Raw genomic sequence first — 24,819 nt, forward strand, 5'->3', positions numbered from 1 at the left:
AGCTCAGTCCATAACCACATTATCATAATAAACATAAATGGATGGCAATACTATTCTACCTATTTGGATGTTTCTGTGCAATTTGGGTATTATGGTGTTGCTTAGGCTGGTAAGATTTGATCACTGGGCACAAAACCGTAAGTCATAGTTTGCCCTATAGCCCTGTAACCAGTTTTTTTTGTTTTTTTTTTTTTAAGAAAGAAAAGGCACAAATAAAACAGAAGAGAGTGCTCCTTTGCTGCTCTTTGTTGTTCCCGGGAAAGAGTTCACAAAGATAAAAGATTCGCTTTATCGGTCATTTCAAAAACAAAAACACTGGCGTGCCCTGGAGGAATGCAGTTGGTGTAGTTTGCATCCCACACTCAGGCAGGAGCTACAAGGAAGCAGGGAGGCGGATGCTGAGGGTCTCCTAAACTCCTGGGGGAGGGGGTGAGCCCTCACTCCTACTGCGCTGCTGTGCCCAGCCAGGGCCAGGGGAGGTGCTGCTGAGGGTGGTGGCCCTGAAGTGCCATCAGAATGGGACTCAATGCCATTCTGATTCTTTTTAGACATTGTCTGTAGGCTTTCTGGCCTCTTCCTGCCTTTAGCCACGACATGGACCTGCTGTGGCCTCATTCATTCCACCTCAGCCCAAGATCCCATCCAGGAAAGCATTACAAGGTCACTTACCCATTTGGGGGAGCAAACTACTTTAAACCATTTTAATTACTGAGTTCTTTTTGCGTGCTATACCATTTCCTGTCCTTAGGGTGACCATAAATTACACTCCACACCAGGACACTTTGAGAGTGAAGGGAGGCGCTATTAACATTCACGCCGGACAACAGGTGTGAGCCCGGATTGTGCTGGAGCAGACCGGAACAATGAGCCCTTCCCTTTACCTCTAATATGTCAAGCAAAGTATCTATTTGCTGAGACACTTTCAAATAAAAGGCTAAAAAAAAAAATGTTAAACTCCATGCCATGTGAATCATCATGAAACAGCATTGGAGATGAAATGGATATGCTATGATTTTTCCTGGCAGCATATGAAATCTCAATTTTTTTTTTTTTTTTTTTTTTGCCTTTTCCAAGGCTGCACCCGCGGCATATGGAGGTTCCCAGGCTAGGGGTCGAATCGGAGCTGTAGTCACTGGCCTATGCCACAGCCACAGCAACACCAGATCCTTAACCCACTGAGCAAGGCCAGGGATCGAACCCTCAACCTCATGTTCCTACTCAGATTCGTTAACCACTGTGCCACAACGGGAACTCCTGAAGTCTCAAATTTTTTTTAATGATTTTAATTTTTTCCATCATAGCTGGTGTACAGAGGTCTGTCAGTTTTCTTTCTTTCTTTTTTTTTTTTTTTGTCTTTTGCCATTTCTTGGGGCCACTCCTGCGGCATATGGAGGTTCCCAGGCTAGGGGTCGAATTGGAGCTGTAGCTGCCAGCCTACGCCAGAGCCACAGCAATGCAGGATCTGAGCCGAGTCTGCAACCTACACCACAGCTCACGGCAACGCCGGAACCTTGACCCACTGAGCAAGGGCAGGGACCGAACCCGAAACCTCATGGTTCCTAGTCGGATTTGTTAACCACTGCGCCACGATGGGAACTCCATGTCAGTTTTCTACTGTACAGCAAGGTGACCCAGTCACACATACATTCTTTTTTTTTTTTGCTATTTCTTGGGCCGCTCCCGGGGCACATGGAGGTTCCCAGGCTAGGGGTCTAATCGGAGCCGTAGCCACCAACCTACCCACAACCACAGCAAGCGGGATCCGAGCCACGTCTGCAACCTACACCACAGCTCACGGCAACGCCAGATCGTCAACCCACTGAGCAAGGGCAGGGACCGAACCCGCAACCTCATGGTTCCTAGTCGGATTCGTTAACCACTGCGCCACGACGGGAACTCCCAGTCACACATACATTCTTTTTCTCACATTTGAGGTCTTAATTTAATCTCAGTGATCTGGGTGGCCAATCTAGGCCCTTCCATAAGGATGCTGGCCCCCCCTGAAAAGGAGACCCTGGGGCTGGTGATGCCGTACTCCCAACACAGCTCATTCTTTCCAGCCTCCACACCGAGGTCTAAGGGGATGTTTTCAATTCGCAAAAGCTCTGTCGATAAAATGAATCACCCTTCAATGTGTTTTGTACTCTACGCTCATGACTTATCAGTTCAAAGATCTCGTTGACTCATTTGGAACTTCACTTTCAAAATCTAAATTTAGTCTAAATTCTAATTTATCTTAAGATAAAGTGGGGATTTGCTCATCTGAGATAATATGGAGAACACTTAACCCTGGAAGATACTGTTTTATACTGTGACCTGACTTCTTGATTTTGTTCACACGCCCAAGCATAAAACCTACTCATACATCGATGGATACATTGCAATGTGTCAGAAAATACAGAACAGAAGTCCCTGAACTACAAACGTTCAATGAAGGTGTCAAAGTGCTTCATATTCAACAGAAACCGAACTTCAAAATTTGGGGTGGGGGACAGTTTGTCTGGGGTTTTTTTGGCTGTGCTGATGGCTGGAGCCCAAGCCGCAGCAGTAACAATGCCAGCTCCTTAATTGCTAGGCTACCAGGGAACTCCCGCATTTCAAATTTTGAATGTCGATCTTTCCCTGAGCCAGGGAAATGCAGTAAGATACTCCCCTGGTGATGCTGGGCAGCGGCAGCCACTCGAGGCAAAACCACTGATAGACGTACGACCATTGTGGACCCAAACAACGGTTCTGTTTTTCACCTTCACATTCAGTAAATTACAGGAGCTATTCCACACTTTATCATAAAACAGGCTTTGTGTCAGATGATTTTCCCCAGCTCTGGGCTAATGCAAGTGTGTTGAGCACATTGAAGGGAGGCTAGGCTAAAGCCATGATGCTCTGTAGGTTATGTGTATTAAAAACGTTTTTTACCTCTTCAGTTGAGGAAGATCTGTACCTTTTGATATGCCAAAAACAAGGACATTTCATCCTACTTATAATTAAATAATTTTATGTAAGGCCACAGCCTTTAATCCCCCCAAACGCAGCGCATACAATTAATTTCATCTTTATCAGTGTTTTCCGTCTGTTTTTAGTCGGTTACTACCTTTCTCCATGACATAAAGGACTCTTTTTCTTTTTTACTGACGCCCCGGCAGCATGTGGAAGTTCCAGGCCAGAGACTGAATCTGAGCTGCAGCAACTCCGGATCCATAACCCCCTGCACAGGCCCAGGGATCGAACCTGTGCCTCCTCAGCAACCTGAGCTGATGCAGTGGGATTCTTAACCCACTGCACCACAGGGGGAACGCCAATAAAGTGCTCTTTAAAAACTAGCGTATCCCTTAAGTTTGCCTCTCGAGAAAGGTTATGGCGTTTTTATACCCTATGGGGCTTGGGACCCTACTTCCCCTTTTCTTATATTTCTATTTAAGTTCTAGTTCTCACAGAACCATTGCGGCTTGAGATAACCAGAGTCTGTCTTCAATGCGATTCAACTTGTGCAGAATAGACAGTGCGAGCTAAGCAAAGAAACCGAACCTACTACTATGATGCACCTGATAAAGAGTGTCCTGAAACCTAGTCAAGAATGTCAAAATACGGAGTTCCCGTCATGGTCAGTGGTTAACGAATCCGACAGGAACCATGAGGTTGCGGGTTCGATCCCTGCCCTTGCTCAGTGGGTTAAGGATCCGGCATTGCCGTGAGCTGTGGTGTAGTCACAGACGCGGCCCGGATCCCGAGTTGCTGTGGCTCTGGTGTAGGCCGGTGGCTACAGCTCTGATTCGACCCCTAGCCTGGGAACCTCCATATGCCATGGGAGCGGCCCAAGAAAGGGCAAAAAGACAAAAACAAACAAAAGAGAATGTCAAAATACTTTTCGAGCGTTTCGTGTGCACAGTGATTTAGGAGACTGTCATTTGATCCATGGTCCTAGTCTCTTCAAGATGAAATTAAATTGAATTAAACACCCCGATATTTACAAAGCTTTCCTTCCAGGATCAGTAATTCTTTCTACATATGATACGAACACTGAACGAGGCATTCTGAAAGAGCAAGAAACCAGAGGTACAGTACTGAGCATTTAATTATGCTAAGGCACTGGGGGAAGACAGAGGTCAAGAATTAGGCTTAAATAAATCATTTTCATCAGAAAATTGTTTAGTGACCTATGAAACAGTCAACCAAGGAATCTGGAGTCGAGCACTCACGGCCCAGCTGTGACTAATATTACTATTAACAACCCACCATTCAAGAGGCAGATCAAAGTAATTAACACTCAACTTGATAAAAAAAAAAAAAGGCCAAATTACTCCCATATGATTGCTTTTAAAATAAGACCAAGTTATGTCAACTCGTTGATTATTTAGTTAAAAATGAAAGCTGACAAGGTGGAGTGAGTGGAGGGGCGAGGTCACGGCGCTCCAGCCAGGACACACGAAAATAAAAGCTCCAAGTCAAGTGTCTTCTTACGAAATGCTTTAAAACAAAAACAGAAGCGCGCCTCAAAACCCACCCACATCGCTCCAAGTAAGGGTTTTTGCTCGAGAACACAGGACATGCAATCTGAGGTTTGTGTTCACCTCAGCAGCCAGAGCAGCCAACATGCGCCCCCCCCAAATTTTCTGGAAAAGTCAACAGTGTGTTTTGTCTGTTCCTGTTTGGTTGGAAAGGAGGGAGGGAGAGGCTATTTTGCAAGAGTTGGTTAAGAGTTCCGGGTTGGTTTATTTGATGGAGAAAAGCAATTTTCTAGAGAACCACTTAAAATAAAGGAGCAAACAAGCAGACATGGAACGCTGGGAAAGTTCATCCTTTGGACTGATTGGCGTCAGTGAGCAGTTCCTATACCTGAGTTCTTCAGATTTTTGGTAGATTGCAGATTCTCTCTGCACACCTTCATTGTTCCAGGGCAACAGTTCCATCATCTCTACTTTTCAACCTGGATCACATTTCCAGGCTTACCTGAGAGATGCTGGAAATGCTCCGCTTGCAGTAAGCTTTGTTTCACCCCCTCCTTGGATGTTCTTCAGCCTCGCTTAGAGATTTAACTCATTTCCCTTCTAAGGATTGAATGACCACTAGCTCAATAACTATTTGAGGACCTACTACTACATTTAGAAAAATCCCATCAAATCGCTAACCAAAGAGATGTTCTTTTAAGACTGTAGCTCTTGGGAGGGGGGAGAGAGCTTGAAGCAAAAGGAAGTTTCAATTACTTTGTGAAGTGAAGCAGAAAAATTAAGTGAGATCCAAGCAAACGTTATTAGCTATGACAAGCAATCCTTAATGCTTTTGTTTCATGAGTGTTCTGAAACCTTTGCTAAATATTTGAAAAATTCATCAAGCTGTGGCATCCCAATTTAGCTGCTCTGTGTGCTTGTGTGTGTGTACACACATATATGAAATTAGTCTTTAAGCAAGTTCCTCTTCAGTGTGTTTTATAAGCATCATTTTTCTTGAAGTCCTAATAAGCCTTCTTACTGTTCAAATATAAACATAATTGGAAACTATGGCAAGTTTTAACACTGTTAATTAAAAGCCTACTTTACTCTTGACTTCTAGGCCTAAACCAGCCTCAATATCTCTTCTCTCAGAGTCTGTCATGACCTCTGGAACAAACAAGACAGGGCATAACTACAAGTTGCTAAGAAGCAACTCACACTCACTGATATTCTTAAGGTGAATATGCAGTCCCTTTTTGTTATATTAGGTAATGTGTATGTTTTATTATTATTTTATTGAAGTAAGGTTGATTACAATGTCATATACATATGATATTGAGTATAGCTCCCTATGCTATAAAGTAGGACCTTGGGAGTTGCCGTTGTGGCACAGTGATAACGAATCCAACTAGCATCCACGAGGATGCAGGTTTGATCCCTGGCCTCGCTCAGTGGGTTAAGGATCCAGTGTTGCTGTGGCATAGGCCCATAGCTGTAGCTCCGATTCAACCCTTAGCCTGGAAACTTCCACATGCCATGGGTATGGCCCTTTAAAAAAAAAAAAAAAGTAGGACTTTGTTAAATGCATAGTCCTTTGAATCCTGGTGTTCGTTACTTTGCTGTATAGTAGAAAAAATGTATTGGGGAAATAAAAATTGATTACCATTAAGACTAAAAAAAAATTGAAAAAATAAATTGAAAAAAAATAAGTTACTTACAGTTTTAGGACTAAAAACTCATATGTGCATATTTACTTCAAACTCTTTCGCTTTACTCAAATCACTTATTGTCTTTGGGGGAAATCAGTAGCCTCCCTGCCCCAATGAAACATGCTGTCGATTTGTCAGCTAAACAAACTCATCAAAGAAAAGGCTGCAGCCATCATTTCTAAATATAAATCAAGCCATCTTTACACACGAAGCTTGTCCTTAATGGGCACACCATTTCTTTAGCAGAAAAAAATAGGCTTGAGTTGATTTCTCTTTTGCAAATTGGTTAAATATAAGAAACCTAAGGCCATTATGAGTTGTAAAGTTTCCCACAGGGAGAGGCAATTAGTTTACCCGACTGACACTAAGGCCTCAAGACAAGTTACTTTCCAGGACATTCTAGAAGAAGTTCTAAAATTGAGCCAATGGAGTTCCCTTGTGGCACAGTGGGTTAAGGACCTAGCATTTGCCACTGCAGTGCCTCTGGTCACTGCTGTGGCACGGGTTCCAGTCCTCATCCGGGAACTTCCACGTGCCACGGATGTGGCCAAAAAAATAAAAACGATAAAAATAAAATTGAGCCAAGAGTTCCAGGTGACCTCGCAGACATGAGTGTGGCCACTACCCTAAATGAGACATTCATTCCTTCAACACCCAGCTCAACCCCAGCTGCTCCACCCAGACCCTGGCTCAAAAGCTCCAAAGAGATTACCTGAAGCCCAAATTCTGCTTTTCAGAAAGCCCTTTTGTTTTGTGAGGAGGCCCCAAGGGTATAAATGAAGGGTAAGCGTAACGTGCAGGTGTTCATTTTCTAGAAAGAAATCTCCTGACCCACTCTCAAGCTAAACACCTAGAGCCCTCTCTCCAGAGGCATCTACCCCTGCTTGTGACCAAGGACCCTCCACAGACAATCAGCCTCAGGACCGCTCCTGACAAGTCCGGCGCCGCAAATGCAGCAAAAACACCACGAGACGGTTCACCCAAACCATCAACTTACTAGTTCCTTCAGAATTTTTCTCTTTTCTTACATTTTCTGGAAGTGATTAAACCTTGAGACACATGGAATGTGTCGCCCTCCTGACTCACATAAAAAAGCAAATTATAGGAGTTCCCGTCGTGGCTCAGTGAAAATTAATCTGACCTGCATCCATGAGGACGCAGGTTCGATCCCTGGCCTTGCTCAGTGGGTTAAGGATTGTCATTGGCATTCCCCTTGTGGCGCAGTGGTTAACGAATCCGACTAGGAACCATGAGGTTGCGGGTTCGGTCCCTGCCCTTGCTCAGTGGGTTAACGATCCGGCGTTGCCGTGAGCTGTGGTGTAGGTTGCAGACGCGGCTCGGATCCCGCGTTGCTGTGGCTCTGGCGTAGGCTGGTGGCTACAGCTCCAATTCGACCCCTAGCCTGGGAATCTCCATATGCCGTGGGAGCGGCCCAAGAAATAGCAACAACAACAAAAGACAAAAAAAAAAAAAAAAAAAAAAAAAAAAAAGGATTGGCATTGCCTTGAGCTGTGTGATGTAGGTCGCAGAGCAGCTCGGATCTAGCGTTGCTGCGGCTGTGGTGTAGGCCAGTGGCTACAGCTCCGATTCGACCCCGAGCCTGGGAATCTCCATATGCCATGAGTGAGGCCCTGAAAAGACCAAAAAAAAAAAAAAAAAAAAAAAAAAAAAGGCAAATTATAGCATTTTTCTAAATGCCAAAACATAATAAGATTTCTATTCCATTGCCACATGTTTGAGAAAAACAGCTGTAGTCTCCCTTTACTGATCAACACTATCCCTTCATCTTTCCTGAGGACGATGGCATTATTGTAAAAGTCTGGTTGCTGACAATTATATTCACAAAGTTAGATACTTTGCATCTTGGTAAACAAAATACCCTCTGACCCAGTGTTTGACAATCTGCTTAAAAGCATCTCAAGAAATACAGATTCTGGAGTGCCCTTGTGGCTCAATGGGCTAAGGATCCAGCACTGTCACCGCAGCGGGCTCAGGTTCGATCCCTGACCCGGGAACTTTCACATGCCATGGGTGTGGGGTGAAAGAGAGAGACAGAGAGATAGAGATCCTAATTTTAGGAAAACAGGTCATTACTTCAAGGTCAGACACCCAGATACATGTTGTTTATTTATTGACCTAACACAATTTGTCTTCTAGATTGTTAAAAATCCTTTAATAAGAATTAACCACAAAAGCAATTTCTTTCAAAAGGCTTAATTCTGGGGGGGGGGATAGATAACAAATGTGGGACTAACATAAACACACTACTATGTGTAAAAAAGATAACCAACAAGCACCTACTGTATATGTCGGGAACCTCTACTCAATATTCTGTAATAACCTCTGTAGGAAAAGAATCTGAAAAAAATGGATACATATGTATGTAAAACTGAATCATTTTGTTGTACACCTGGAACGCAACATTGCAAACCAACTAGACCTCAGTAACAAAATTTTTTTAATGTTTTAAAAAAGAAAGGAGTTCCTCGGGGCTCAAGGAGGGAAGGATCCAGCATTGCGGTGGCTGGGGTTCGATCCCTGGCCCAGCAACTTCTGCATGCCACGGGCATGGCCGAAACAACAAAAAAGGGAAAAAAATAAAAATACGAAGGCTTGGTGCCTAGTGGTTATCACAGCTAAATGGGGGCGAAAATCCAAAGCTTAATATGAAACCAAGTTTTCACCGATGGGGTTGGGATTCTGATGCTCTATGCGCTCTCACGGTCTACAGTGCCCAGTAGGGACAGGGCTCTCGGGAGGAAAGCTGTGCCAGGATCCTGTCAAATTCTCCCCCCCCCCCCGCCCGCCCCTTTGCTAACCAATTCCTTTTCCACCCGTCCATTGTTGGCTTCAAAAGGTCCACCTGCCTTGACAGCTAGAGAGCAGAATGGAATGATCGTTTCCCGCCCCACGACTCCGAGGTTAAGCTCAACTCATACTCATAATTGCCAAACTGGAAGTTTTGCCAAGCCCTTTGATAAGGTCTCTGGTACAAATTAGGAGCGTTTGAGGCGTGTGCTTAAGAGCAAGCACATGTCTCTCAAACTGCTGCACTTCCTGCTTATCACGTTTTGAAAGTTGCCGGGATAGTTGAGATAGCAGGCTTTAAAAGTTCAAAGCCATTTTCAATATTCTGCTCCTTAGTGTGTGGCTTTTAATATCCTCTTGCTGGACAACATTAAAACCAAATGACCCTACAAGGTTTCACTTTGGAATCTTCGCCAGATTCAGATACCAGAGGGATGTGAACATATGCTGAGCTTCAAAATGCCCTGAACTCCTCAAGCCTCCCCATTAATGTTTTATTGACACTTTCTTAACGTCTACGCCAGACCCGCTGTGATGGCAATCGGAAGGATTTGAGATAGAATCTCTCACTCCCACGTGTTTTCTGACTGCCCAACAGACACGAACTCGATTGCAAGTAAAAGCATTCCTTTCCAGATGCTCATCCTCAGATAAAGAAGAAAAGAGCTTAAAAAGAACCAAAGCAGGGGTTTCCACTGTGGTGCCGTGGGCTAAGGATCCGGCGTTGTGTCTGTCACAGCAAGGGTTGATTCCCGGCCTGGTGCAGCAAGTTAAAGCATCTGGCATTGCTACAGCGGTGGCGGAGGTCGCAGCTGTGGCTCAGATTCGATCCCTGGCCCGGGAGCCTCCATATGCTGTGAGTATGGCCATTAAAAAAAAATTAAAAATTTAAAAATAAATAAGTAGAAAAAATAAACTCCTGCAGAACCCAAGCAGACACCTGGGGTACTGATTTTTATAACACTAATCATACCGACAGTGTTCCATCTTTTTTTTTTTAACCTTAAAACCAACAGCATCATACTGTTTTCTTGATAGGAACCAGACCCACAAGCCAAGAAACAAAAGGTAGAGAGAACAGCATATATATCTCCTTGGCAAACAAACCCCAAAATTTGTTCTGACATCAGTTTTACATGCTCTTTTTTAAATGATTCCATCGCTGGGTTATTAAAAACACACACGCACAAAAACAGCATAAATGAGCTCTATTCGTTAACAGTGACAGGAATGTGTCCAAAAGCTAGGATAATTTAATCCTTATTAATACCAGTGCGTAAATTCACTCATTCAATAAACAGAGCACCTCCTATGCGGCAGGCAGCCACGGGGCGCAGAGCTGGGGTTAAAAAGTCCCTGCCCTGAGGAAGCTTCCAGTCTTGGGCTTTTCCGTCTCCAGGGCTCAGGAGCAAAAGGCAGGCTGTCATCTGACAAAAAACAAGGTTGCAGGAAGTGAGACATCAGAAAGGGAGCTCAACAAAGAAGATCTCCAAGGTCCCACTCCGGAGCACACGCAAGTCCAAGTTTATTGGACTCTAAAGTGGCGACGTGTCAGGCTAATGAGAAAAAATGGGCAAAAATTAGGAAGGTCACTGTCAAGGTGGGCAGGGGAGCAGCCGCATGACCCCTCATCACAGGAAAGTGACTGGGAGACTGGGCCCTGGTCACTCGGCACAGAAAGCAGATGCATAGCTGCCTGGGGCTAAGGGGGAGCAGGAAAAGGGTTTCTTTGGGTGACAAAAATGTTCCAAAACAGACCGTCTGTAATGGTTGCACAACTCTGTGAACATACCACCCACTGAGCCACCAGGGAACTCCGCAAGTCCAACTCAATCCACACAAAAGCGGTGATTCACATGTGCCGAGACTATCACATACTATCTGAAACCTCCTGGATACAGCTCAGAATGAAAGGGAAAGCCCAGTGGAAGGAACAAAGGGACAACGAGGCGAAGGTGGGAAGAGGAAAGAAGAGAGAAACACACCAAGTCACAAAGAGCACGGCCAGGTGAACCAAGACCATCTTGGATTGTGGAAAAACCTTCCAAGAACCCAACTGGGAGAGTCGGGGGGAGGGGGGCGTGCAAAGCATCCTCCATGGAGTCGGTTATATACGCTCGGAGGATGCAAGGCCCAGAGAGTCAATCTGAGTCTCTGACCTTGAGAACACATCAGTGACCCTTCTCGAGCTTCCACTTCCAGTCTTCAAACGCAATGTGATTCCTAATTATGCTCAAATCCTCTCTCATTAATCAAACGGCACGCTTAACGAACCAGGAGCTCCTTGTAGCAGGACTATCGTATTCCATCTGAGCTCGCGATACAGAAATGTACCACGCAAGTCATTCAGCGGGTATGCGGATGACATATAAACAGACTAACTTTTCACAGCAGATACCAAAAACCCATCCATAGGGTTTTAAGACCTTGGCAAAACCTCTGACAAAAACGTGTTGGTTTAGGCTGTAAAAACTCCCCAGGAACCATCAGGTTTGTTATGAAATTGTTGCAGCCTATTGAGAGACTGTATATTTTTTGCTGCCTGGTTGGCCGATGTAGTCTAAAACGAGTAATATAAACACTTCCACATACTGCATAATAAAGCATCTTCAAAGCTTCTGACCATTTCAGACCTCAATTTGTAAATATCAGCTAGCATGCATGACGAAGTAGCTCTCAGGATTAATACAATCATTGAAATTCTGCCAACATTTGTGTATTGTGGGATTACAGAAACCGAACTATGCGCCCCTGGTATGTATATATGTAGTCATCTACAGCGTTTAGATTTGTTAATGTGTCCTCAAGGAAATAATTCTAATGGAAGCAGTTCACAGTCAAGTTCTCCCCAAGATACCAAAAAGAAACGTGGTAACAAGACAGAGAGAGGCTTTTATTGTAGATTTACACCAAAGGGCAGTTTGCGGAAAATGGAAAAATCAATCCACCTCATTTACTAATCAGATTCTCGAAAAAACCAATTTATTCATAGTCATGGAATAAACAGCGTTTTTGCAAAGCTAAAAGCTACCGACACCAATAAAAGAAAGCTTAATACGAAACCACTTTACAACTGAGGCAATTTCCATTTCTTAAGAATATTAAACTTGAGAAAGTACAAGTAGTTACACATTCTTGAAAATGGCCCACTTGTACTTGGGAACCCATAGCCTTTGGCCATTTAGCGATCCGATTCTCAAGCTCTGTTCAGGAGAGCAAAGCCTCCCTTCTTTCTTTTCCTCTCCAAGGCAGTGAAAAGCAGACTTTCTTTAAAAAAAAAAAAAAAAATAGAATGAGAACTGCTACCCCAGGAAAGCCAGCAGTGGCTCTAACTGGTCCAACCATGAAACACAAGCGCCCAGATGTGAACTTGCCTGCACACTGTCCATTTCAACGGTCCTGACCATATTGCATTGGTCCAGATACTGGCCTAATCCCCTCCAGAGCTGCAGAATCACCAAAGTACACGGGGGGATTACGCCGTAGGGTTTGCAACAGTAAAAACTCGTTTAGGAAGGCAGAGAAGAATGTCACTTGAAATAAGACAGAGAGAAATGGCCCCTCTTCAAATTTCCCAGCACAGCTCTGAGGGCTGTCCTCGAGCCAAGTCTCCCCGGGGTTCTCCTAATCCCGGGCAGCCACTGCGGAGAGCCAGGATGAAACTTTTTTCTGAACAAAGAGAACTGAAAAGGGCCAAGTCTCAAAGTCACAGGCTCCCAGCTCGCCCCTGGCTCAAAGCCAAGGAGCAGAGCAGCCCGCGTGCTCGGGTCCCGCAGCTGATGGACAGACAGCCGGCTGGGGAGGGGAGGAGAGGCGGGGAGGGCCAGCAGGGAGAAGCTGCACCTCGGACCCCAGGGCACATCTGACCCCAGGGCCCTCTCCTGCTGCCCACAACCACCTCCCCAGGGCAACACGGCTGCCCACGCTGGCCCCCAGTCTTTGCCAAAGGCATTTCACACTCGCGGCCTCCTGGCAACGAAATCCCCATATCTGCCCCATATCTGGCACCGGCTTGGGCGCGGCGGGCACGACTTCAGCTGGCAGAGGCACTGCTACCCCCGTGATAGAATCCCACACAAATACCCCCGCAGAAGCAGACATCAATCAATGCTGAGCGGCCTCCCGGTGACAAATCGCTCCAAGACGGGCCAGGGGTGTTCCCTCCCAGCTGTAAAATGCCATCAAGTCCCGGTCGAGGCCAGCGGTGGAGAGGAGGCGCAGGGAGGGCAGAAAAGCACTAACCCATTTACCATGTTGACTGGCTCGGCACTTTTTACACGCTGGGTTTCCAGCCTGATCATTGCACTCACGACCTTGTTCTCTGGATGCAACTGTCACTCCCTTCATGTGCTGGCTCTGGGTCTGTCTCCTCAAGTACAAGGGGAGGGAGGCTCTCTTTGCTCTTGTGTGCCCCATCCGGGATTCTAGAGGGATCTTCAGCCTGAGACCAGCAGAGCAGCTGGGCCGTTTTCTTCTGCTCTCTTTGCACTCACAGATCCCTGTCTTTTTTTGACTCCTGCCTTCCAGCCAATCCCAGATTTTTCCTCTGCTGCCCTTGAAAAGCTGCTGGCGCCTTTACGAGCATGAGCACCTACCTCCAGATTTCTGGGGATGGGAGGCATTAGGCAACACATCCAAGGGGGCTAATCTACACCAGGACTCCTCCACCTGTGGGATCATGACCTCCAAAGGAACCGGAGAGAGTTTCAAGGGGGTCAGAGGCCCTGGAGCCCGGAGCCCAGGACCTCCCAACATCTGTTGTCAGTGAGGGCAGAGCAGCCTTTTTAATACAATTTCCTCTCCCACATCAGCACCAAGACCCTTTTTCTAGCCCTCAGGTCGACCCAACACCCCCCTGCCACATGACCTCCTCTCCCATCATGATCCGAATTATTGCCTCATTACGCGATCCTGTATCACGCGCCGTATCGCTCGTTGCCCTCAGCAGCAGGGTTGAGCTCAGAATTTAAATGTCGAGAGGAATTCCACCTCTTTCCTGTCTTCCCCGTGTCCCATCATGAACACCATCTATCAGTTGGCTCTTCAAAAACTATTTTATGATGCTAATATTCACAGTTACCAGCCAGCACCGAGCACTTGTTACGTGTCAGGCATCACGCCAAGCGCCCTCTTATCTACACGAGCCCCTTGGATCTTCACCACTCGGCGAGGTGGGTACACAAGCTCTTATGTTACCCCCTTGCACATTTGTGAACCCTGGAGCTGAGTCACTAAGGAACCCGACCAAGGTCAGAGCTAAGGCTCCAGAGCCGACACTAGTTTTGAATGTTTTAGTGAGACATGATTCACATCCCATAATACAATCCACCCACTGAAAGGGCACCACGCAATGGTTTTTAATCTATTTAGTGCAACATTACCACAGTCGACAATGGAACATTTTCATTATCCCTAAAAAGAAAGCCTGTACCTTAGTTATCACTCCCTAAGCCCTAGGCAGCCCCTGCTCCCACTCTCTATGGATTTGCCCATTCTGGACATTTCTTACATCTGGAATCATACACTATGTGGTGCCCAGAGCCTACGCTCTGGGGGTCTGGAGGTTTTGTGTGTTGTTTTGGAGCAGGGAAAGGTTTATTGCAGGGCCAAGCAAGGAGAACGGGTGGCTCCAAAGACCCGAACTCCCCAATGGTTATGGGGGAGAAGTTTTTATAGGGAAACTGTGGCGGGGGGAAGGGGACTGTTCCCAGGCCAGGGATCGAATATGAGCTGCAGCTGCAACCTATGCCACAGCTGCGGCAATGCCCCGGATCCTTAACCCACGGTGCTGGGCCAGGGATTGAACTGGTGCCCCCCCCCCCCCGAGACAAGGTAGATCATTAACCCACTGTGCCACAGTGGGAACTCCCAAAATAGATTCAATAAGAAGTAGATTCATTGAGAGATACACACTCTATAAACAGAGTGTGGGCTATCTCAGAAGGCAAAACAGCAGCTCAGAGCTTACACTCTTTTTTTTTTTTTTGTCTTTTTGCCATTTCTTGGGCCGCTCCCACGGCATTTGGAGGTTCCCAGGCTAGGGGTCTAATCCGAGCTGTAGCCACCGGCCTACGCCACATCCACAGCAATGCGAGATCTGAGCCGTGTCTGCAACCTACACCACAGCTCACGGCAACACCAGATCCTGAACCCACTGAGCAAAGCCAGGGATCGAACCCAAAACCTCATGGTTCCTAGTCGGATTAGTTAACCACTGAGCCACAAGGGGAACTCCCCAGAGCTTACACTCTTAACAACTACCTGACACTAAGGAAGAGGAGACTGTCCACTGACATAGTGCAAACACTTGCTCTTTCCCAAGCCAAAGTCACATGACCAACAACTTCCTCTTGCGACATGACAGACCCTGAAAGGTACCTTTGTTGTTGGCTGGAGGTGAGATTGGCAGGGGGGCTGCTGGAGCTTTGGGGGAGTTATTAGGAGACAGTGTGGCCTAAGAAAACGAGCACACCCTTTGGTGTCAGAAAGACCTGTGTTCACCACACTGGCTGATGGGAACATCGAACAGTGCAGCCGCCGTGGAAAAGTCTGGCAGCTCCGCCTAAAGTTAAACATACAATCACCATATGACCCAGCACCCCCACTTCACTCAAGAAAACCGAAACCGTGTTCAGGCCAAAACTTGCACACGAATGTGTTAGCTTTGCCGAGGGAGGAACACGCAAGGCCTAGCTGGTAAAGCAAGAGAGATTTATGGAGGCATCAGAGGGGCCCGGCCTGAGCCCAAGGTGGCACCGCCCGGACGGTGAGGAGGGGCTGAGCGCATGAAGGCGCTGTGGCAGGAATCTGTGGCTGGAGCAATGGGGGGGGGGAAGGTCCAGGGAGGGGTAGAGGGTCCCAGGACAGAGGGCAGTGAATGCTTGTACGTGGTTAATCTCCGCCCCACGTTCCGGGGAAGGGTGTAGATCATGTGCTGGACCGCACCCATGTCTGCAGCTGGCCTCCAAGGTCAACAGTCACAGGCGGGAGGGGGGGCGGGGAGGGTCTGTCTCCATCCTCCTGGGAGCCTATCAGAGTGTCCACGGCAGAACCATTTAAAGAGCCAAAAGGCAGAAACTACCCACAGGTCATGCGTCCAATGAACAATGGATAGAAAATGTGGTACATTCACATGATGGGGTATTTTCCAGCCACTAAGCAGACAGAAAGCAGCTTAGTGACTGCTGGGTTGGCGGGGGAAGGGGGGGGGTGCAGATGAAGATTGGTGGCTTAAGAGGTACAAGGTTTTACTTTTGACATGAAAGTATTCTAGGAGTTGCTGTGGTGGCTCAGCAGATTAAGAACCCAACATAGTGTCTATGAAGAGGCAGGTTCAATCCCCGGCCTCCCTCAGTGGGTTAAGGATCCGGCGTTGCCGCGAGCTGTGGTGTAGGTTGCAGACGCGGCTCGGATCCCGCGTTGCTGTGGCTGTGGTGTAGGCTTGGCAGCTACAGCTCCGATTGGAGTCCTAGCCTGGGAACCTCCATGTGCCGCAGATGCGGCCCTAGAAAAGACAAAAACACCAAAAAAAAAAAAAAGAATGTCTTGGATTCAAATCACATGCTGCTTGGTCCATTCCCATAAGAGAAAAATGGGGGAGGGAGAGTAATCTTACAGTGTTTTACAAGGACTAAAGGAGGTACATGAAAATCAGCTGAAACAGTAGAGTTTCTGTAGATAAGAGAGCTGTCCCAAACAGCAAATAAAAACAAAGAAATATGAGGCTCCAGGAAAACTAGACTCATTTGACCCAGAGATGGGAGAGTTCTGAAATTACTTCCAAAAACCTTTTAAAAACAATGGGTCCTAATTTCAAGGACCCATTCCCCATCAAGCCCAGCAGCCCCATAAATTTGATGTAACTCCCAGATAGCAAGGTTAGGCATCTATCTCAGCCAAGCTACAGAAAAACCCAAAGCTTCCCAAGACTAACAGAGCCACTCTGAGTCCAAAGCATCTTTAGAGAGAGGGATTATAGGAAATAACACACATGCAGCGACCAAGCATTTGTATTTGGTGCAGAACCCCTCCCTCCAAACTGGAAACAATGTGTTTATTCCCTGGAACAGAAGGGTGGCATCTTGTTGTTGTTATCAGAGCTCTTGTCTGTATATTTCTATGCAAAGTGAATGTCTATTTTTGAAAACAGACTCCTCTCTAAGGTGTTGTTTTCCCTTCCAGAACCAGTTTTTGACATGATACAAAGTTTCCCTAGCAAGAGAGGACTGCTGTAAATCCAGAAGGGGAGAGGGGGGGAAGGAGCACACAGCTGCCAACACAACTGAATCCAGTCCTGTTCCAATCCACGCCAGAGACTGGCAAGAAGACCAGCTTGCAATAAATATGCTTTTAATTACTCTAGAGGACAGTCCGTTTGAGGGCTCAAGTATGCAGCCAGCCTTAGTTAGACCGGCTCCAGGGAAGCCTGTTTGCCACTCAACACGGGCCAACGCCTCACCCACACCAGCAATTTTGAGCAAGCCGTCTCCCATCAATATAAAACCAGAAGTCACTCTGAATGCTAACCGGTCCTTCCATGCAGCACAAGAGGCCCCTTGTGGGGGAACAGATTGGTGATAAGAGCCTTGGTCAGCGAGCCCTGGAGAGCAGCACGTCTGGGCAGCACATACAAAGGAGGGCATGTGTGAGCAGCTACTCTGAGCATGAAAGGAGCCCAGCCCAGGAAATCAACCAAGGATATTAACTATGTAGCCTGCTGTGCTATAATGCTGATTTTGAAAACATGAGTTTCTTCCCCTACGGTTCATATATTAGGAAGCAATTTGGGCAGCATGTGAATTTCACAGCTCACAGTGGTTTCAGCTTCAAGAAACACCAGGTGAAAGCAGAAGACTGCTGCCAGCTGAAATAGACCATGTAGGATGCTACAAAACATGCACGCGTGCGCACGCACGCAACCCTCCAGCAGCTCCCCAGGCCACTGTGTTAGGTCGCACCCATTCACATTTAGTGTTAATTTTCTCCTCTGAAACCAGACAACCTTCTTTCCACCACTTCTCAACTCGGAGGCTGCCACCCTCCTGACCCCTGTGTCCACATGCAAACTTCAGGGGTTCTTTAAGGTAAAGAGTTGATTGTATTGATGTTGTAGTTTTTATATCCTTCCTAACCATCTAGCATGGCCCAAACTATGCTACTGATTTTATTAGGTTTCCTGCTCTTCAAATGTGCCACTGGCGACTTTTAGCGTTGAACCCTAACTCCAACATTCCCATAAGGCCTATGATTTTACTGCACGATTTTTGCATAGCCCAGTGATTTTTTGGAATATGTTGTTATAGCAGAACTGATTAGATTTTCCTACCCGGTTTATACATCGAGTAGGTTAATTGGCAGCTGCACATTTGGCTGATCACTAACTTTTTACTGGCCCTTTCACCAGAATCAGGTTAATAAAAGTGACTCCTTCGGCAAGCCCAGGGGAACATATACCGGCCATGCTCTGCCTTAAACCCTATATATATATATATTTTTTTTTTTTTTTTGCTTTTTCTTAGGGCCCCACCCGCGACATATGGAGGTTCCCAGGCTAGGGATCTCATTGGAGCTGTAGCTGCCGGCCTACACCACAGCCACGCCAGATCCGAGCCGTGTCTGCGACCTACACCACAGCTCACAGCAACACTGGATCCTCAACCCACTGAGTGAGGCCAGGCATCAAACCTGCAACCTCATGGTTCCTAGTTGGGCTCGTTTCCGCTGCGCCACAATAGGAACTCCAAACCCTACATGTTTTAGGTCATCTAGGGAACTGAAATCACAATGTCCAGATGCCAGTTAGAAGAGAAGAAATGAACATCTGCCATAGGAGGAAAAAATATTAATAAGAAAAGGAACCTAATTTAAAAATGAAGCAAAGACCTAAGCAGACATCTCGCCAAAGATAAACAGATTGCAAAAAAAAAAAAAAAAAAAAAAAGCATTTGAAAAAAGTACCCCACATCATCACGGGAGAACTGCAGATTAAAACAATGAGATACCACTACACACCTGTCAGAAGGGCTAAAATCCACAACACTGACAACACCAAATGCTGGTAAGGATGTAGAAGAAAAGTAACTCTCATTCAGTGCTGGTGGAAATGGAAAAAGGCACAGTCACTCTGGAAGACAGTTTGGAAGTTTCTTACAAAACTACACATACTCAATACTCCTTGGTATTTAGCCAAATGAGCTGGAAACTTAGGTCCCTTCAAAAACCGGCACGCAGACGTTTATAGGTGTATTTATAACTACCAAAATCTGGAAGCAGCCAGTACATCCTTCAGCACACGAATGGCCAAGTGTTAGCGCACGTCCATGTGCTCGACGAGGCCTAACAAACCATGTGGAGCAGAGAAAGGTTTATAGCAGGGCCTTGCAAGGAGATGGGTGGCTCCTGCTCAAAATAAAGCATTTTGAAAGGCAAGCTGAGGGAGAGGTGAGATTGGTTGTTGCAAACTTCTTGGTGCAGAAATCCTTGCTTTGTTCTTGTAGCTGCCCACCGAGGTCAGGATGTTCCTGTAAACCTCCAACAATATACATGTTACATTTCAGAGGAGCCACAACAGGGGATATGGGGGATGCACCCAGGAAGGGCCCCCCCGCCCCCGGTCCTGCTCCCTTAGATAAGTCAACTGGGGTACATTCAGACAATGAAACAGTATTCTGTGCAAAAAACAAATGAGCTATCAAGTCATGAAAAGACTCGAAGGAAGCTTAAATGCATATGATATGACTCACTGCAAGAAGCCAACCTGAAAAGGCTGCATACTCTATGGTTCCAACTATATGACATTCTGGAAGAGGCAAAACTATGGAGACAGCGAAGAGATCAGTGGTTGCCAGGGGGTTGGGGAGGGGGGGGGGAGGTGGGGCAGAAGGATGAAGAGGCAGAGCGCAGAGGATTTTGAGGGCAGTGACACTATTTGGTGTGATACTGAAGGGGTGGGTCCAGGTCACTGTATGTTTGCCAAAGCCCACCGAACGTACCAAGGCAAGAGGGAACCTAATGCAAAGGAGGAGCAGGGGGTGATACCGACAGATACCACGTAGGCTCACTGACTGTAACCAATGGCCCACTTTGGTGCAGGACGGTGATGGTGGGGGAGGCTGTGCATGCAGGGAGGCAGGAGGAGGGACATGGGAACTCTTTGTACTTTCTGCTCAAAATTGCTGTGAACCTAAAATTGCTCTAAAAAAGAAACTCCATTAAAAAATATTAAGAGCTGCTCTTAGGAGTTCCCTGGTGGCCTAGTGGTTAAGGACTCAGCATTGTCACTGCTGTGGCGCAGGTTCCATCCTTGGCCCAGGGAACTTAGGGGCCCCCAAAAAAAAAAGTTGCTCTTAAATCAAAGTTAAAAAGCCCTTTCAAAAACATTTATGCTTATTATTGTGACAATGCGACATGAGAATTTCCTTCAGAGAACTAAAAATGCACAGAGAATTGCACTTGAATGTGTCCATATGAACCCACTACCCAGAGCAAATGGCCATGCACAAACTAAAAAAGGCCTAACTAATCGTGACAATTTTGACTCCTTTCTGAAAAGGAGCCGTACAATCTTTCTTTTTCTTTTTTTTCCTGGAAGGAATCGTGCTATCAGTTTTTTTTTTTTTTTAAAGTTAGTAAGTCTCAAGGATCTCTGTCAAACAAAGCCGTGTCCTCCAGCTGAAGCTGGGAGCAGGGCCATACACGGTTGTTAAATCTGCAGTGAATTAGTCATTTCTTTAAAAAAAAAAAAAAAAAAAAAAGTTTTTTTCTCTCCCATCCCCCACCCCCCAGGATCTCAAAGTTCAAACTTTGAAAAAGGAGCTATAAACGTCTCGGTCTTGGGTTTGAAAGGTTACATAAGGATGCACAATTACCTGACTAGGAGTGAGAGCCCAAACCAAGATCAGGCTCTGGGCCTTCTCTCTGGCACAAGGAAAAGCATTTCCGGAAGGCTTCAGAAGGCCCTGGGCCACGGGTACAAGCAGGAACCTTGAAAGGTCCCAGGTCAGACAATGCTCCCCAAGGGTGTCCCCAAAGACCTCAGGAGCCCTGAGAAGCTACTGGCCACAGATGTCACGTCTCAGGCACGTCCATACGACCCTGGCCCCAGCAAAGCCCTTTCTAGCCAAGCATTCTCCTTTTGGACCTGCCACTCACCTGCCACCCAACAGGAAAAATATCTGGACCCAGCTTGAAAACCAAGGTCCTCTCTCTCTCGTGTCTCTAACACTCGGCTGGGGAAGCACCTGCCTTCGGGAATCAGGGCCAGAGGCCCCTAAGGCGGGGCTCAGAAGCCGTGCACATCTGTGGGCGAAAAATATCAGCATGTATCTGAATACAGGTACCTGATGCCTCCAAGAGCCTAGGATGACTCCCTTACCCACACCTGCACCCTTCTGACTCCTGAGGGAATAAAGAAAATGTATTTAGGGGTAACACACAGCCTCTGCCTCACAGGAACAGGTCCTTTTTGACTTTGCTGTAGAGCATATGGTTCAAAGAGTCAAGGTCGCCCGCCAACAGGGGGACGGGCAGTGATGTCCACCAACACATTTTTATGGGGCGGCAGGTTAGGGAAAAGGAATAGAAACATGGTCTTAGGAGAAATACCAGACACAAGCAAGAGTTCCGTTGTTACACATCAGCAACAGCCAAAAGGTTGGGCTCGTTTGGGTTTGATGTTTACCTGAACGTATACAGGGATCATCAGAACAGAAGTAGCTGGCATTATTTTTTCACCCCCCCACCCCCCCCCAGCATATGGAGTTCCTGAGCCAGGGAGCAGATCTGAGCTGCAAGTGCAACCTAGAGCTGCCAAGTGCCACCTAAGCCGCAGCTGTGGCAATGTCAGATCCTTAACCCACTGTGTTGTGTCGGGGATCGAACTTGCATGCCAGGGCTCCCAACGGATCCCGAGGCGCCACAGCGGGAACTCCCAAGAAGCTATCCCTATAATGGACCTTCGCATTCATGATTTTCTTTCATCCTCACCCTAAGCCCTGAAGGTAGTATTGCATTTTACACTTAGGAAAACTGAGGCTCAGTTTTCTGGTCAGAAAAAGGAAGGAAAAAAAAATCCTCTTCTAAGACGCTTGTGAAGTGGCTGCTAAGATTCACTAAAGCTTGTCTCAGAACAGGCCCTCGGTGCAGTAAAACGCAGGTCACCTGATAACATCCCCCAAAGCGAGGGGGCCCAAACTAATGTTTGGTTTGTGGATGGGTTATGTATGTGTATGCAGTATTAAGCTAATGCTACAATTAAAGGACATTCCTAAAATAATACCAGTTTGGCGGAGGGCTAGGCCTGGGAGTTCAGCTTTGTTAAGGGCCTGATGCTTGTTCTTTTGTGCAGCGGCTTTTTTATGTGAGGGCCGCGTGGGGAGGGAGTGGGCTGTTACAAAAACGCAGGAAGGGCACTGGGGTCCCTTTTACTCGGTTTGGGTGGTTCTTTTTTTTCTTTCTTTCTTTCTTTTTTTTTTTTTTTTAAATCGAAGCAGTTCTTTCAGAAGATTCTACCAGGGACACACATGGAATTGGGAAATGTTTAAACGAAGATGACGTATTGGCTTGTTTAAATTAAAATTACGGCCAGGCACATTTATCAAGAAACTTTATCTGCAAAGTAATTGGGCAAAGCCCAAGGGCTCTTCATTTTAACACGTCACGTTTCTGGGAGAATGAAAGGGACATGATTTTATTCCTTTTCAAAGAACAGCAATAAAGCCCCTGATGGTCCCGTATTACACCCGATACGCGGCTCTTAATGACAGTAATGGAAATGGGAGGCAGGTGCATATGCTCAGAGACTAAAGAACAACCTGAGAAGTGGCTATTAAGTCAGAGATCTGTCTATTCACATCTCCCCTCGCCTCCCTTGTTTTAAGGACCCGCTCAATAGCGAGCAGAGTTGTCAAAGCATTAATAGTCCTAATTCGCTCTGACATACTTGAAGGAAAAGCACCTATTCTCCAAGTACAAAGGACTTGCGCCCCCCCCCCCCCGTTTCTAGTCCGGTTTGGTGTATGTTTTTGAGACAAGGGCTCGTTTTATGCAGAAATCGATTTTATAAAAAATAACTTGCACATTCATCTACCCAGGGCTTCTGGACCCCCAAGCTAATTCTTACGGCCTTCAGATTCTGTTGTGAGGCTTGAGGGGGACCGCAGCAGCCAAGAGTCTCGGGTCCCTCCCTTGGCAGATTCAATCAGGAAATTCCATGCAGCCCGGCCTGTTGGTGGTGGCAGAAGCTGGGGTCTGCAGTCCCGAAGGGAGGAGACTTGTGCTGCTGTGTCCGGACAGGGGCCTCTTTTCGCACAGGTCCCCTCACTCTCCCCCTTGGCTGTAACACACCGGCCTCTGCTCATAAGAGCAAAGTGGCTTTCTGGGAGGGGGCTGGTGGTGATCCTTGGGGTGCGTTCAAAGTCTCTCCTTTGGTCTCCCAGCATTTCCTGTCATTGTAGTAACGCGGCATGAAAACAGCCGCCGTGGGTTTCAATGAGAGGCTGCAAATGATTGTCCTGCAGCACTTTGCACCGATATCAATTCCGGGTTATTTATAGTTGTCGGCCCAAGTGGAAACAGCAGAGAAGGAGAAGCACGTCTAGCGAGTAAAGGTTAATTTGTGAAGATCAAATGACTGAATAAATACATACACACATAAGCAAGCGAGCGAGCACCAAAGACTACATGAGATTTCCACCTTGTTCGTGAATTATAGCTTAAACGGCTTTAAAATATTCTTACTCGAATTCTTTCCTGAAAGGTTTAGGAATAATTACATAGCACTTAAAGGACAGGCATTGCCAGATAAACGCAATAAGTCTATAATTTGTACTAGAGGCAGGGTTTCCTGTAGATGAGAGCTGGATTTAATTTTATCATCATACTTCGAAAAGTTTCTTGATTATTCATCACATGATACGGAAGACTTGTGAGGTCGCAGCCCTTCATCTTCCTCACGCTTGTGTGCAGCACAGGTGCAAAGGGCTCAAATGCTGGAGCCGAAGCCCCCCAGAAAATGCTTCAGTGTCTAACTCTGGACATCCATTTACACAAGCTATGTTCTTTTCACACTAGACTTAAGCTCAAGAACTAGCCCACTGGAAACTCTCTTCTCCTATACGGCCAGGGGATGCGGGGTGGGTGGGTCTTAAAAGCCTCATTCTGCCTGGGACAATTCTTCTGCTGGGCTCTGCTACAGCGGAGTAGATGGCATGGAATCTTTTCAACAGAGGTACCTGTTGGAAGCTAAAGCACTTTACCAACTCTGGGCCTAACAAGAGAGGGGGCGGATTGGAATGTGCACTTATCCAGGAGTATCAATGGGCAGAAGTCCTTCCATTGGAGGTTTCACAGGAAAAAGGAGACCCTTCCTGTACCTGGCAGTGACGGGTCTTGATGTCGAGAGAAGTATGGGGCTTCAAAGTCTAACACGCCTGCTCTTGTTAAATCAAAGCGCCATGCCAAAGGTGACACTTTGGAAAGGGCTTCTGGGAATGTATGCCCTTTTGTTTCTTTCCTGGAGAAAAAGTTGGGTGGTTTTCAGATCTAGCTAATAAACGCTTGTTGAGCCCCTGAACTGTGTGCAAGGCATGATGGGGGATTATAAAGCTGAGCAAGACGGGATGCTGGACCTCAGGGAGCTTCCAAACCTGGACAGGTAATAAAACCCAGAGCCCATTTTGACAGAAGGTGAGGATTATTTCTTTGAGGACTGAGAGGGGATCCATCTTATTCATTTTTGTATCCCTAGGAACTGACACTTTGCTGGGCACATAGAAGATGTTTCATAAATGCTTAAAGAATACGTCTAGGAGTTCCCGCCGTGGCACAGGGGTTAACGAATCCGACTAGGAACCATGAGGGTGCAGGTTCGATCCCGG

The 24,819-nt window shown here is 46.6% G+C and overlaps 1 protein-coding gene across 1 annotated transcript in view; it reads right to left on the reverse strand.

Annotated features, from left to right (window-relative positions):
- The window catches only part of GPC4 (glypican 4), a 115,459-nt gene that overhangs the window by 67,658 nt on the left and 22,982 nt on the right, over positions 1–24,819 (reverse strand). The gene's annotated exons all lie outside the window — the stretch shown is intronic.

Source organism: Sus scrofa, chromosome X (assembly GCF_000003025.6).
Source record: "Sus scrofa isolate TJ Tabasco breed Duroc chromosome X, Sscrofa11.1, whole genome shotgun sequence".
NCBI classification, from domain to species: Eukaryota; Metazoa; Chordata; class Mammalia; order Artiodactyla; family Suidae; genus Sus; species Sus scrofa.